This window comes from Callorhinus ursinus, unplaced genomic scaffold, assembly GCF_003265705.2.
Source record: "Callorhinus ursinus isolate GAN/ISIS: 27379988/994484 unplaced genomic scaffold, GSC_fseal_2.0 scaffold23, whole genome shotgun sequence".
Classification (NCBI taxonomy): domain Eukaryota; kingdom Metazoa; phylum Chordata; class Mammalia; order Carnivora; family Otariidae; genus Callorhinus; species Callorhinus ursinus.
The window spans coordinates 1,710,819-1,722,889 of NW_027397085.1; the positions used below are offsets into that span (position 1 = coordinate 1,710,819).

At 49.0% G+C, this 12,071-nt stretch overlaps 1 protein-coding gene across 14 annotated transcripts in view; it reads left to right on the plus strand.

The window, feature by feature from the left end:
- The window catches only part of LHFPL2 (LHFPL tetraspan subfamily member 2), a 154,587-nt gene that overhangs the window by 112,426 nt on the left and 30,090 nt on the right, over positions 1 to 12,071 (plus strand). The window lies entirely within an intron of this gene.

Genomic DNA, 12,071 nt, shown 5'->3' on the forward strand with positions numbered 1-12,071 from the left:
AAGTTAATATTGACGGTGTGTCAGTAGAACCTTTCACTCTCAGAAATGAGATCAATTCACCCCTTGGTTCCGGGATTGGCTGCCTGGTTTCTGAGGAATGGCCACTACCGACCAGACTGCTACAACTTCTCTTTCTTTCTGATGAGGAAATTGGGGGACTCTTGTCCCTAATTACATTGTATGTTTTATATAAGTCGCAAAGCTCCCAGTTTTCTCAGTCACATCCATTGATGCCCCCTTCCTTCCTCTCCTGAAAATGTCCCACGTGGTCAGGAGCTCCTAGGGAACTTAGCAGGAAGGGACAGCTTGCAGAAAGGGTTGCAAATTCCTTTTTGGGATCACACTTTATATTTACAAACTCTTCCCCTAATGTCATTTATTTTTTCCCTGAGCCAAATATAAATATGCACTTACTTTGCCAAGTGCAAGCTGCTTCTTCGAATGGTAGGTTCCACTTGCATCGGTGTTTCAGGACCAGAGGACCCTGCGCTCTGGAGCAGAAGCAGCTGAGGGCAGAGCAGTCCTGCCAGGTATACCCCCCTCTAGCCTCTGAAAACAGTATGGGTTTGACATTCAACAGAGCACGTTTGTCTCTTAAAACTACCTAAGCCCGATGTGTTCTAGGAGTTTCTTTCTTGATAGAATTTGGATGAGGAAGCCAGACTCAAAGTTCATCCTAGTTCCTTGCAATCATTATGAAAAGTTCACAAATAATCCTGTCCGTGAAAAAGTGAATTTGAATGGGGAAGAGGGGGCTGTTAGAACATAGGTTAATTTTAATTCTTTTGTTTAAAATTCATCATACTAAATAGCTGGCAGATATGCCAGGATTAAATCTCATTCTCCCGTTCAGCCACCATTTCTACTTACATATGCCCCAAAACACAGGAGGGTTATCCGCCACTCTGTTTTGCTCAGAATATGAGGAGGGTCAGCATCATCCAGCCCTTCAGTCTTCCTCTCAGAAGTGTTGTTATGCATCCATCTGGGGTTATCCAACAGAAACAGGAATAACCCTCACCTTTTTTTCCCCCAACTGCAGTTTTCCCTTCGATTTACTTCCCAGCCATTATGTTCCTGATCAAACCTTATCATAGTTTGTGTCTATGCCCCCCCCCCCCCCCCCCTCCGCAGTACTGCCCGCCCTCCTGATCCATGGTGAGTTCTCTCAGTGGCTGGTCCTGCCCCTCGGTGGCCTGAGTCTATCTGGTCTGTTTCTTGATTCCCCTTGAGAGCAGTGAGTGTGTCTCCTCCCGCCCGTCCTGTCCGGACTCCGTGACCCACTATGTTGCTCTGCACACCTTGGACAGTCAGATCTTGCGCAAGGTTGTTAGTTTCTAGAGGGAACTGCCTTGTCTTACCTCTTGAGAGCTTGAGTGCTCGGTTGCTAATCCCAGTGATAGATAAGGGTAAATAAATGCATATGAACAGAAATTCTCTGGTTTGGGAAGCTCGCAGATGAGACTCCTTGTTAAGTGCTTTAGTTTTAGCAGAGATTTAATGAGCATTATTTTCAAAGAAGGGTGAAGGAAAAAAAATCAGGCAATATGATATTCTGGGTCCCAGGAAAAAGAAGAGCTATTTTTGCAGAATACGGACAGTTTCAGCATTACCTCAGAAATCCATTACTTCTGTCCTGTTAGGCTTCGGGCCCTGGGTTTCTCCACGGGGGTGGGAGGTGTTTCTGTGTGTGTGTGCGCACAACTCGTTCATCAGCTTCTTAGCACCTGCTCGTAGCCGGCCTTCCAGACGGGCAGGACATACCATGGTGGCATAATCGGGTTTAGCCCTTGCTTTTATGAGTGGCTCCCTCTGCTAAAGGGCATTTTGGAACAAAGGTCAGGAAGTTAGGAGGCGTGAAACTTGATGTGTTCTTTTTGGGAGTGTTGTTCTTGTTGTTGACAGAGCTTTATTTTCACAGCCATGCCGGCAGCCTGCCTGCCAATTTAGGATGTATGTGGCTGCCCGCCAAATCATTTGTCTTACCAGCACCTCTTAACCGTGGCCTTTGCTATCTGTGATTATCATTTCTAATCAGATCATTTTTACTGAACCTTGGTAAACGATTGCCTTTGACAGCATTGGGACCAAAATGTAAAAAAAAAATTTTTTTTAATTCATCCACGATCTCACTGATAATGCCAAGGAAAATTGAAAATCACTTTACATTAACATCAGCTCAGCGGCTTCATCACCAGGGCTGTTGGGTTGGAGTGCTGAATTTTTAAACATCATTTGAATCACTTGGTTGATCATAACAAAACAAGACATTTTATTAGGTCATTAATAAGAGTACTTATCAGAAATAAGTGCCCCTGGATGGATGCAAATCAGTCTTCTGGGGCCATTTATAACTGAAGAGAGAATTACACTGCCTGACTTTAATAATTCACCAAAGAACAGAGAATAAACAGCAGCAAACATTAATTTTATAGGACAGCTTCATATGGTTTATGTTTTGAAATAAAAGGGATATGACTTTTGACTCCTGCCTGAAACTAAACTCCTTCAAAACAAGTGTCTCCTGTTGCTGGCTTCTCCAACTGCAGACTTCATATTAAGGAGCATTGGTGAATCAGCTGGTGCCCTTCCTAAAATATGTAAGAAACCAACATCTAAATACTTCAAAACGATTAGAACTTTGTATTCTATCATGTCCTCTGGCATATGGCCATGAAATTTTTCATGATCAAGCGTTTTACTTGTCTAGGACGGGTAGCAAAAGTATCTAAGAAAGAAAGCATCCTTTTTATGACCGTGAATTTTCAGAACTGAATAAGCGTGCTTCAGTTGCAGGATCCATCTCTGAAGCTAAGGACAGGAGGGGGCCTCATTTGTAGCTGTTAGCCCAGAGACTGGAGTGGGGACTGCTCTGCTGTGTTTCCAAGAATGAGAGACACTCTGAAGTGGGAAATGAAAGGTCAGAGCTGGGTTCCTCCACCGCAGGGAGAAAACAAGACCATGAGAAGAGGGAACCAGTATAGGCCATACCATCTGACCATGGCCCTTGGACACGTCCCTGTGCGCTGCCCAAGGGCATGTCCCCCAGTCCCCGGTCTTCTCAGCACTGTGATCAAATGTGACCTTCTTTTCTGCCACCTTTTTTTTTCCCCCCTGCGAGCTAAGTGAGGGGCATAGGGGGAGGGAGACTCCCTGCTGAATGGAGGCTTGATCTCACCGCCCTGAGATCATGACCTGAGCGGAAATCAAGAGTCAGACATTTAACCAGCTGAGCCACCTGCGTGCCCCTCTTCTGCCACCTTTAAGCCACTGCATTTGGCATTCCTGCAGGGTCTCCCCTCTGCCATTCCCCCACAGGCTTCCCCTCTAGAAGAATAGGACTTGGGGTGCCACCTGCTCCAGGGGAGCCCCTAGTCTTGGAGAAGGTGGTAAGAGGTGGTGTGGTGCTTGAAATGACAGCCTTTTGGCACCGGAACTGACAGTGGTGATCTGCAAACCCATCCCCGTCACTTTGTGCCTGAGCTGTTGAAGCCAGGATCGCTCAGCGAGCTGTCTGCTCACAGGTCAGTTAGGCGAGAGCCTAGACCAGCACCCAAGTTTTCCCGGCTTCCTGTCTAGGGCTTTTTTCCCACCTGTTAGTGATGCTGTGATTTTTTTTTTTTTTTTTTTTTTTTTTTGTGGCCTTGTGGAGACAAAGAGCCTTTTGGGAGCAGAAAAATAAATGTTGACCAACAGGATAATAATAGTAGTGGGTCCTACCACCTAATGAGTGTTTGCAGTCTTAACCTCACTTTACCTGCATGGGTCTTGTCGTCCTTTGTAATGCCCTGTGAGGTAGGTACTTGATCAGCTCTGCTTCAGAGAAGCGAACCTCGTTGTCCACAGACGCAGACTTAGTTATAGTCAGGGTGACAGCGTTGAAGGAGGATCTGGCTCCAAGCCGTATCCTTCCTGCTCTGTGACTCCTTTCACATGGAAAAGACTGGTGTTTGAAGGTAAGGCAAATTACCGCATGCCAGGTGGGCCTTAGAGAACAGGAAAGTCAAAATGGCAAAAGGAATGCCTCAGGCACGACCCCCAAAGTGGCCGTTCTGATGCAAGTCAGGAGGTGGGGAGGCTGGATCCTGTTCCAGGGAGGGTGGGCCATGTGCCGGGAACACTGAGCATGCGTCAAGCCCTGTTCTGATCTCGTTATTTCTTTTAACTTCGTGATCCTCACAACAAGCCTCTGGGGTAGGTTCCATTGGCATCCCATTTTGCAGACACAGGAACTGAGGCACAGAGGCAGGTCTGTGCCAGAGTCACCATCTAATCTAGGAAGTGGTAGAAACAGGATTTAAATCCAGGCAGTCTGGCTCCAGACCAAATCCCTCCCTGGTGCTGTCTTTCTAGGGGATCTCACTGGCCTGGAAGGGCAGAGCAGTGGGCGTTGTAGGAACTCTGAGAGGGTGATTCTTGAGCCTACCTTCTTCCTGTGCATGAGCCTGAGAGACTCCCCAAAACACTGTGCGGGAACCTGGAGTTATTAACCACCCTGCTCATGGGAGAGCTTGGCAGTTGGGATGCAGAGAAAAGGACTTACTCTGCCAGATAAGGGGTCTTTTTACGAAGCCTGCAGTGATCAGGGCTGTGGGGAATGGTTTGCTGTCACAAAGTCTGTCAGTTCTTACGACTTCAGCGGATTATGTGTCAGCATCTCGGGGATGCTCCATTTTATTACCTGGCCATTTTTTTTCCCCTCTGCTGATTCCCTCAGGCCCCCTGGCCTTGTACCTTTCTCTTACGGAGCCATGTGTGTTCTCAGTGAGTCATACCCTACAGAAGACCTGTGCTGGAGGGGTGGGGTGGGGGCTGGGCGGGGGATGGTGCCAAGACCCCACTGTGGCACCTGGTGTCCATAGTGCTGGACAGGCCTGTAAACCAGGACAGGCTTCCTCTTTGCCCACCTTGTTTATCAGCCCTTACAGGGGAGAAGCTAGGGAACAGAGGGTTGGGACATGTCTTCTTCTAGAAATGAACCTAATGTGTTTTCTGCTCCCAGGCTTTCTAGCACTTTTGCTTTTGTTTTTAAGCAGCCTGGTCTTCTGACACATACTCTCTTTTCTGAGACGTCCAGTTGAGCTTTCTCTCTGTTCACTACACCTCACTATTGTTAGAAACTGTAACAGTGAATCCCTGTTTGCAGAAAGAAAGTGCTGGGTCCTTTGATCAAGTACAAGGGTTCAGACTTCCAAAATATCGGGGGTGTGCTCTGACCATCTTGAACTTGGAGTCTGCACTGACTCCATCGAGCCTGCAGTGAAGAAAGCTCCGGGGCCTCCTCCGCCTGGTACCTCCCTGGCACTAGGCCAGCTCGGCAGTGTAGGCCTGGGCTGCCGCCCACACTGCAGGACTGTTCTCCCTTTGCGAGTACCTGAAGCTGCTGGTAACCGTGCATTGAACATATTTTCCCTCAAAGAGTGTGCATCCCTTTGGGAGCTGTACTTAAACCCGCCTGTTTCCAGAACAGTGTGAATTCTGAATATCTGGGGAATTCCTCTAGTTAATAAATGAAGGAAGCTTAAACCTGCTTATGGTTTTGAATTTGGCATGCTCATTAGGGAAAGGTGAAAAGTGCTGGGTAGCTCACTCTCTGGCTATGAAATCACTGAAATGGACAGTGGTTAATGAACTGGGTGTGGATGCAGTGTACAAATCTGTCCGGCTGATTTTTTAGAGGTTTAAAAGAATCTAACATTGCAAATATGTGTGTACGTACACATTCCTGATCATACAGTATTTCGTGGGAGAAGGAAGTCTCTAGAGAGGGGAGATTTTTAATGCCTAGACTTACAAAGAGTCGTGTTTGTGAGCACCTATCTCGTCCATCTTATTCTAGGCTGCGTGTGTGTTGGGTACATAAAGCCTTAGGCTGATGTCCATTCCCTGTCCAAGCTCACTGACAGTCAGGAAGTGTGTCTACACCCAACAGGGTGGTTCAGACCAGAGGCTGCAAGTCATATCTTCAGTTGCAAAAAGCCAGTATTGGTGTGAGTGAAGTAATAACGAGTTTGAGCATTTCAGTGGTGCTCTTAGAAATATGAGCATAGTCTACAGTAGACTTTGGCCTTTTCCTTTAACTCATTCAAAAACTTGTTAAAATTCCACTGCTGCTGAGCAATGTTGGTTAGAAACAGAAGTGACTTCAGTGAGAATAGAAAAGGTTGGAAAAGAAAAAGGTGAGGAAGGACTAGCACTGTCTTGGTCTCTGGGTAAATCCCAAATTATCCTTTTGGTTTTTAAGGATGTGGGTTGTCTTGCATCTTTAGGCCCAGTTGACTGATAATATCTTTTAGTGGCTAATTAGAAAGAACATCACTCTGCTGAGAGCTTTGCAAGCAGACCAGACGGCGGCGGGTGGTGTTGTGATGGGCTTGTTTCAAGGGCGTCCTGGGTTCCCGCCCCGTTCCCTTCGGGAAGTTCCTGGGTGGAGTTTTGGTCCGCAGGCGGGAACCCCTTCTCTGAGTCATGCACCTGCCCTGTCCCCTTGGCCTCTAAAAGGAGGTTTCTGTGGTACTTCCACTCACACCCATCACCTCCCTAACGGCTGGTGGAACCTTGGCACCAAGGCCCACGTTGAACATTAACCACTCTGGTTTTCTTGTGTTAATAACACTAATGGGTGAGATTTTCAGTGCCTGTGCGTGCGTGTGCGTGCGTGCGCGCGCGTGCGTGTGTGTGTTGGGGATAGAAGGAAAGAACTTTCTGCTGTTTTTTAACTACCACAGACTATTTCCAGATTAGCGTTTTTGTCTGGCACTTATTACTGAGTTTAGAAAATGATACCATATTGCTGTTTAAAAAAAAAAAGGACTCGGTTCAAAAGGAGGCAATACCAAAATTTAAAAAACCCATTTTTAAATGACAGATATTCTCAGGAGTTGTTGGCAGTCTTCCTCACAAAAGCCACCAGTTCCCACCCTCATGCCGTCTCTGCAATGGCCGCATTCCTAGATGGAATATTCTGATTCTCACGGTAGAGATTACCTGAGAAAATGTCAAGTGTGGTCATGGCTCTTTGTCCCCCTGCGACTCACTGCCTCCACCTTGTGCCTCCGGACTTTCCGTTCTCCCTCGTCTGGCGGCTCCGCATCCTGGGCCGCCGCGACCTCTTGTTCCGCAGCCGGAGCCTCCGGGTGTCGGTCCTGCCCTCCGAGCTCAAGGAGCTCTTGTGCCCCGTGTCCGTCGGACGCCCTCCCTCCAGCCCTGTGGCTTCCGGCCTCCGGGCGGCCCTGCGCCCTGGTTCGGGCCAGTGCGGCGACCAGCTGCTCCCGCAGGGCTCCCCGGCGCCGGCGGCGGCGCGGGCCCAGCCCCCCGGTCAGGCCCGGCGCGGAGCTGTCCTGCACCACGGCAGCGGCCTGGCTGTCGTCCTGGCCGGCGGCGGCGGCGGGAGCCGGCTGGAGCCCCCCCTGGGTGGAAGAAGCAGAAGCAGAGAAGGGAAAGCTGAGGCAGCTCTTCCGCAAGAGACCTCGGAGAAGCGCCTGATGTGGGAAGTGAGTCTTCAAGCCGGTCCTCTGAGTCGCTTTATAAATGTCCCCACTTACTGAAGAGGGAATTTTTCTTCTTTCTTAGTACTTCCATTTATTAACCCTAAAATAAATACAGTGAGAGCAAACCCCGTATTGGAGCAGCTTACCTCACTGAATTGTTCAGGGAGTACTCCTGAGACGGTGGCCAAGCTTTAATGTCTCTCATTTATTACTGTTAAATGCCGGAAGCTCTTTGCCGTGCGTGTGGTAGAACATGGCGAAGTGGAATCGAACCTGCCACCAGAGAGTCGGGACCGGCAGGTACTCGGATTCCAGCAGGAGCGCGGCCCTCACATCTCCGCACTGGCAACAACAGGGCCGGGTTGGGGCCCACACTGCCTGTTTATCAAGGATCAGGGGCCCCTGCTTCGTGCTGTCAGGGACCCAGGCGGAGGGGGAGGCCTCTGTCTGAGGTGTTTTCGACCTCATGGGAGAGGTAGGAGAGCTGGAGAATAAGGCACCAGCTCATAAACTCTTCCGCTTAGAAGTGGCATGTGTCACTTCTTACAGTGGTTTGGCTGAAGCCAGCGCTCTGGGCAGGCTTGATGGGGATGGGGAGGGACAATAGGACCCTCCTCCAAGGAGAGACAGAGTATATTTGAAAGAGGAATACAGTCTTCCACAAAAGCTTCCGCCGAAGCTTCCAGTCAGAATGGGACTCTTGTTCCAGTTGATTCTTGGGTTCTCTGGGTTTCTGTGAGACTCAGAAATAACAGATGGCATAATCCTTTCCGTTTATCATGTTTGGCTTTTCTCAAGCTGTTGGAAGGGAACCTGACTGATGGCATCATATCCCGTGAACAGAAGTGATGCTTTCTGCCTGTGTCTGGAAGGGACTAGAAAGCCTACAGTTGCTCTGAGAGTGAACGTCCATGCTCCCCGCCCTGGGAGAGGCTGCCCAGCTGTCCACTTAGACAAGCCAGAAGCCTGTTATTTATTCTCAGAGTTGAGGCACTTTAACAGAGGGCATTTGGAGTCTCTGGTTTTCACTGGTGTTCATGAAGAAGGAAGTTATATATCTTGATTTTTACGCACAAGTTCTCCTAAGTTATTTGTTTTCCATCCTTTACTTTTCTCCATTAAAGCACTCTACTTTCTTATTGATTCTGAGAAAACTCATGAGGCTCACTTTAAGACTTACATTTTGCCTGGTATCACAGAATTCATTACGAACTTGAAAATACCTTTAGTTTAAAATTATATACAACAGTGACACTAAAAGGCAACCCTTGATGTTCAAGCTCTAATTCCATTGAAACAAACTGAAAACATTTGGACCCCACAGTATGGGAGGGCATAGGCATATGGCCCCTAGCTTACAGGATGTGCGTGAGATTAGACGTCAGCGTTTACCTTGGAGATTGATTCTTCAGTCCCTCCTGTTTGACAGAGTAGAAGATCCGTAAAGAAAGACTTGTTTTCTAAAGATTTTTAGATGGTGAGGTTTGTACAAGGAAAAAGTTAAGAAGTAAGTTAGGTGGGCTTCAGAAATCTTAAAGAAGGGATCATTTAGAAAATAGGACCAGACAAGTAGACCTGCTCCCTCTGGGTGCTGATGTCTCAGGGAGGAAATATAAAAATGACACTTTTAGAAATGGGTGCTTAGTAAGCAGATGGATTAGTTACAAGAGGAGTGAGAGTGGGCACCAAGAAGGCCTTGGGAGGAGCAGGGAATTAAAGGACACACTTGATAATGAGCAGGAGCTCACCGGGTGCTCCAAACCCAGAAAAGAAAAGGCTCGTTCAGTTGCTTTCGGAGGGTGGGCCCTTGCTGCCCTGGAGGGGCCATCAGGCCGCAGACACCGCTGAGAGGGTCAGCCAGAGAGGAAAGCATCTGGTCGAGGGAGCCAGGCCGGGGTCGGGTAGTAACCAGAATGCCTGCGCATTCCCTCGGTCTCCTTGGGAAGTTCCTTGAGGTTTCCTGGCATTTGGAATGGCCAAGGCCCCCTGAGCATGTATGGAGTGGACAGCCCAGCTCGGGAGGAGGGGAATTTGAGAGAAATAGAGGCCATGTGACCAAACTTGCAGTTGTCTGAGGTAGTGCAAGACCCTCGGGGAGGTAAAGACCCAGCAGCGAATGACCTCCTGCTCTTAATAAGCTGGGAGCCCCATTCTGCCATTTGCAGAAGAGATGACTAAAAACAATAGCTGACTTCTGTGTGTGATCCAAACACTGTCAGGGCCCCCGAAGAGGCAAGGTCAAGGGCACTGTCCCTGAGTGTGTTCACTCCGGCAAGTTGGGATCCACATTCTGTCAGCTTGCCATCTTGGGACACACAGACTAGCGTGGACCTTAAACAGAAATTCAGAAAAACGACTAAAAATGTACTTAATGTAGTAAATACTGTGACTGTCCATCCAGATTATAGAGCATGGCTTACTCATTAGACCTTTTTAAAAAGCAACAGCTTTAGCAATCTGTTTCATGTTGCACCTGCAAATGTCAACCCTGCTCTATGCAGGAAGCCTCCAGAAAGGGGTTCTCACTGTAAACACTGGTGACATTGCCTCTTTGTGGGGCTGCCCTGTGCCCTGCAGGCCGGTCAGCAGCATCCTTGGCACACTGGATGCCAGGAGCACACCCTCCCCTCCCGCCCCAAGTTGTGACAAGCCCCGAATATGTCCACACATCACCGCATGTCTCCTGCAAGGGGGAGGGGGCAAAATCGTCCTGGTTGAGAGCCAGGGCAGGAGTTTTCCAGGTAGAGTCAGATCAGAGACGGGGAGGGAGCGAGGAAGGAAATCGTGGTCGCTAGCGGGAGGATGTGAGCATGCCAAGACTGGCACTCCAGGGACAGCGTATGGATTAGTACATTGGGGCCCCTTCTTAAATATTGTCAAGAGGACCACATTTCCATAGTCCACGTGTTTGAGGGGGTGGCCAGGGCAATTGAGAGTTCGCAAAACCTCCTTTGGGAGCTGATTTTTTTTTTTTTTTGGAAAGTCATGCAAGGTGCTGAGCTTTTTGGACCAGCCCAGTCCATCAGTTCTGAGAGCTGCTGGCGTGCTCTGAAGAGTCCTGAATGCTTGAGCTCTTTCATGCTCTACAAGGACCACTGGAGAGCACGTGTATGGGGAAGCAGCTTGCGTCCCTGCAGATTCACTGGCCCAGTGACTTCTGTGACGTCAGGAGCTGTGCCAAGGACAGGTGGTCTGGCTCTGTCCTCCTGAGCCGGGCAAGCCTCTTCTTGGCTCCCTCCCCAGCTCCAAGGCACTGCCAGGGCCAGCGACCTCCCCCCAACCCGGTCTTAGATGGCGCCATGCAGAGAATCTCGGGGGCGGGGGGGCTTGTTAGAAACACTTTCTGGCACCACCTCCAGAAAGTTTGATGCAGTGTGTGGGGACCAGGAACTAAATGTTTTTTAAAACAGATGGCCTACATCTCCCTCTAGGAGATGGGGGGTGGTCCAGGGACCACACTTCAAGAAGCAGCCTTCTGGAGGGTCTTTCCAACTCTTGGAAGGCAAAAAGCACATAAATTTTACTCACCTAATCCTCTTATCCTTCCAGAAGACACTGGGATGGAGACCATACTGCCAAAGAAACCATCAGTGACGTGGGAGCAAAATGCAATCTGCTCGGAAGTGTATTGGTCCTTCTGGTCACATGGGTTACTATAGTAAATCTATTATTTAGTCATATGATCCCATGATTAAAATGATAATCATTAATAAATTATTTAATCCTCTGATAATGATTGATAATAGCTCAGGTATGTTGAGCACAGTGAACAGGAAACTCTGCTGATCATTCCTCGTGTGCTGTCTCCTTCATTCCTCCTGGCAGCCTCGGGACGAAGATGTTGCTACCCTTTTTTTGCAGAGGAGGAAACTGAGGCGGGCCAAGGTGCAGCGTGAATAGCTTGCCCAAGGTCACACAACTCTTCAGCGGCAGAGCTGAGATTTGCTCATGAGTCTGTTTACAAAGCTCTTAAAATGCCGCCATCCCAGCTCCCACAGTGTAGTGCGCTTTGCCCAGCGTGGTATTGCCAGCACCTGATGCCCCCCGCAGCCTGGCTGAGGGCAGGCTGGCGGGCCGAGGGCAAGGTCACAGGGAGGCGGCAGGAGCCCAGGGCTGTCCTTTCTGAGACGGGGGGGCTCTGAAGTTAGCGGCAAGATGGCCCCTCCTTCTCGTCACGCAAAAGCTTTCCTCATCACTACAACCGGGCTCTGTTGGTTCAAGTCAGTCCTCCTGGAAAGGGCTGCCTCTCTCTAAGGTTGTATTTTACTCCCCAAGCCTGCAGAGCTTTCCCTGCTTTCATACGTCATATATAAAGTGTGATTTCATTTCAAAGAAATACAGCAAACATTTCTTAGAAGTAAAATCCCTTTGGTAAAGGACTTTTTAAGCTTCCAGGGTGGCATCTCTTAGGGCAGGGCTTCTCAACAGTGCTGTCAACACTTACCCAAGGAGCTCTTCCAAACATGGAGCCCTGCCCAGCCAGCCTTCTGCATCTCCCTCACCAAAATTCTGATTCTTCAGGGCCAGAGAGGACCCCGGGCATGTTGTCTGTCTTGTCTGTCTCTCTCCCCCCCATATATA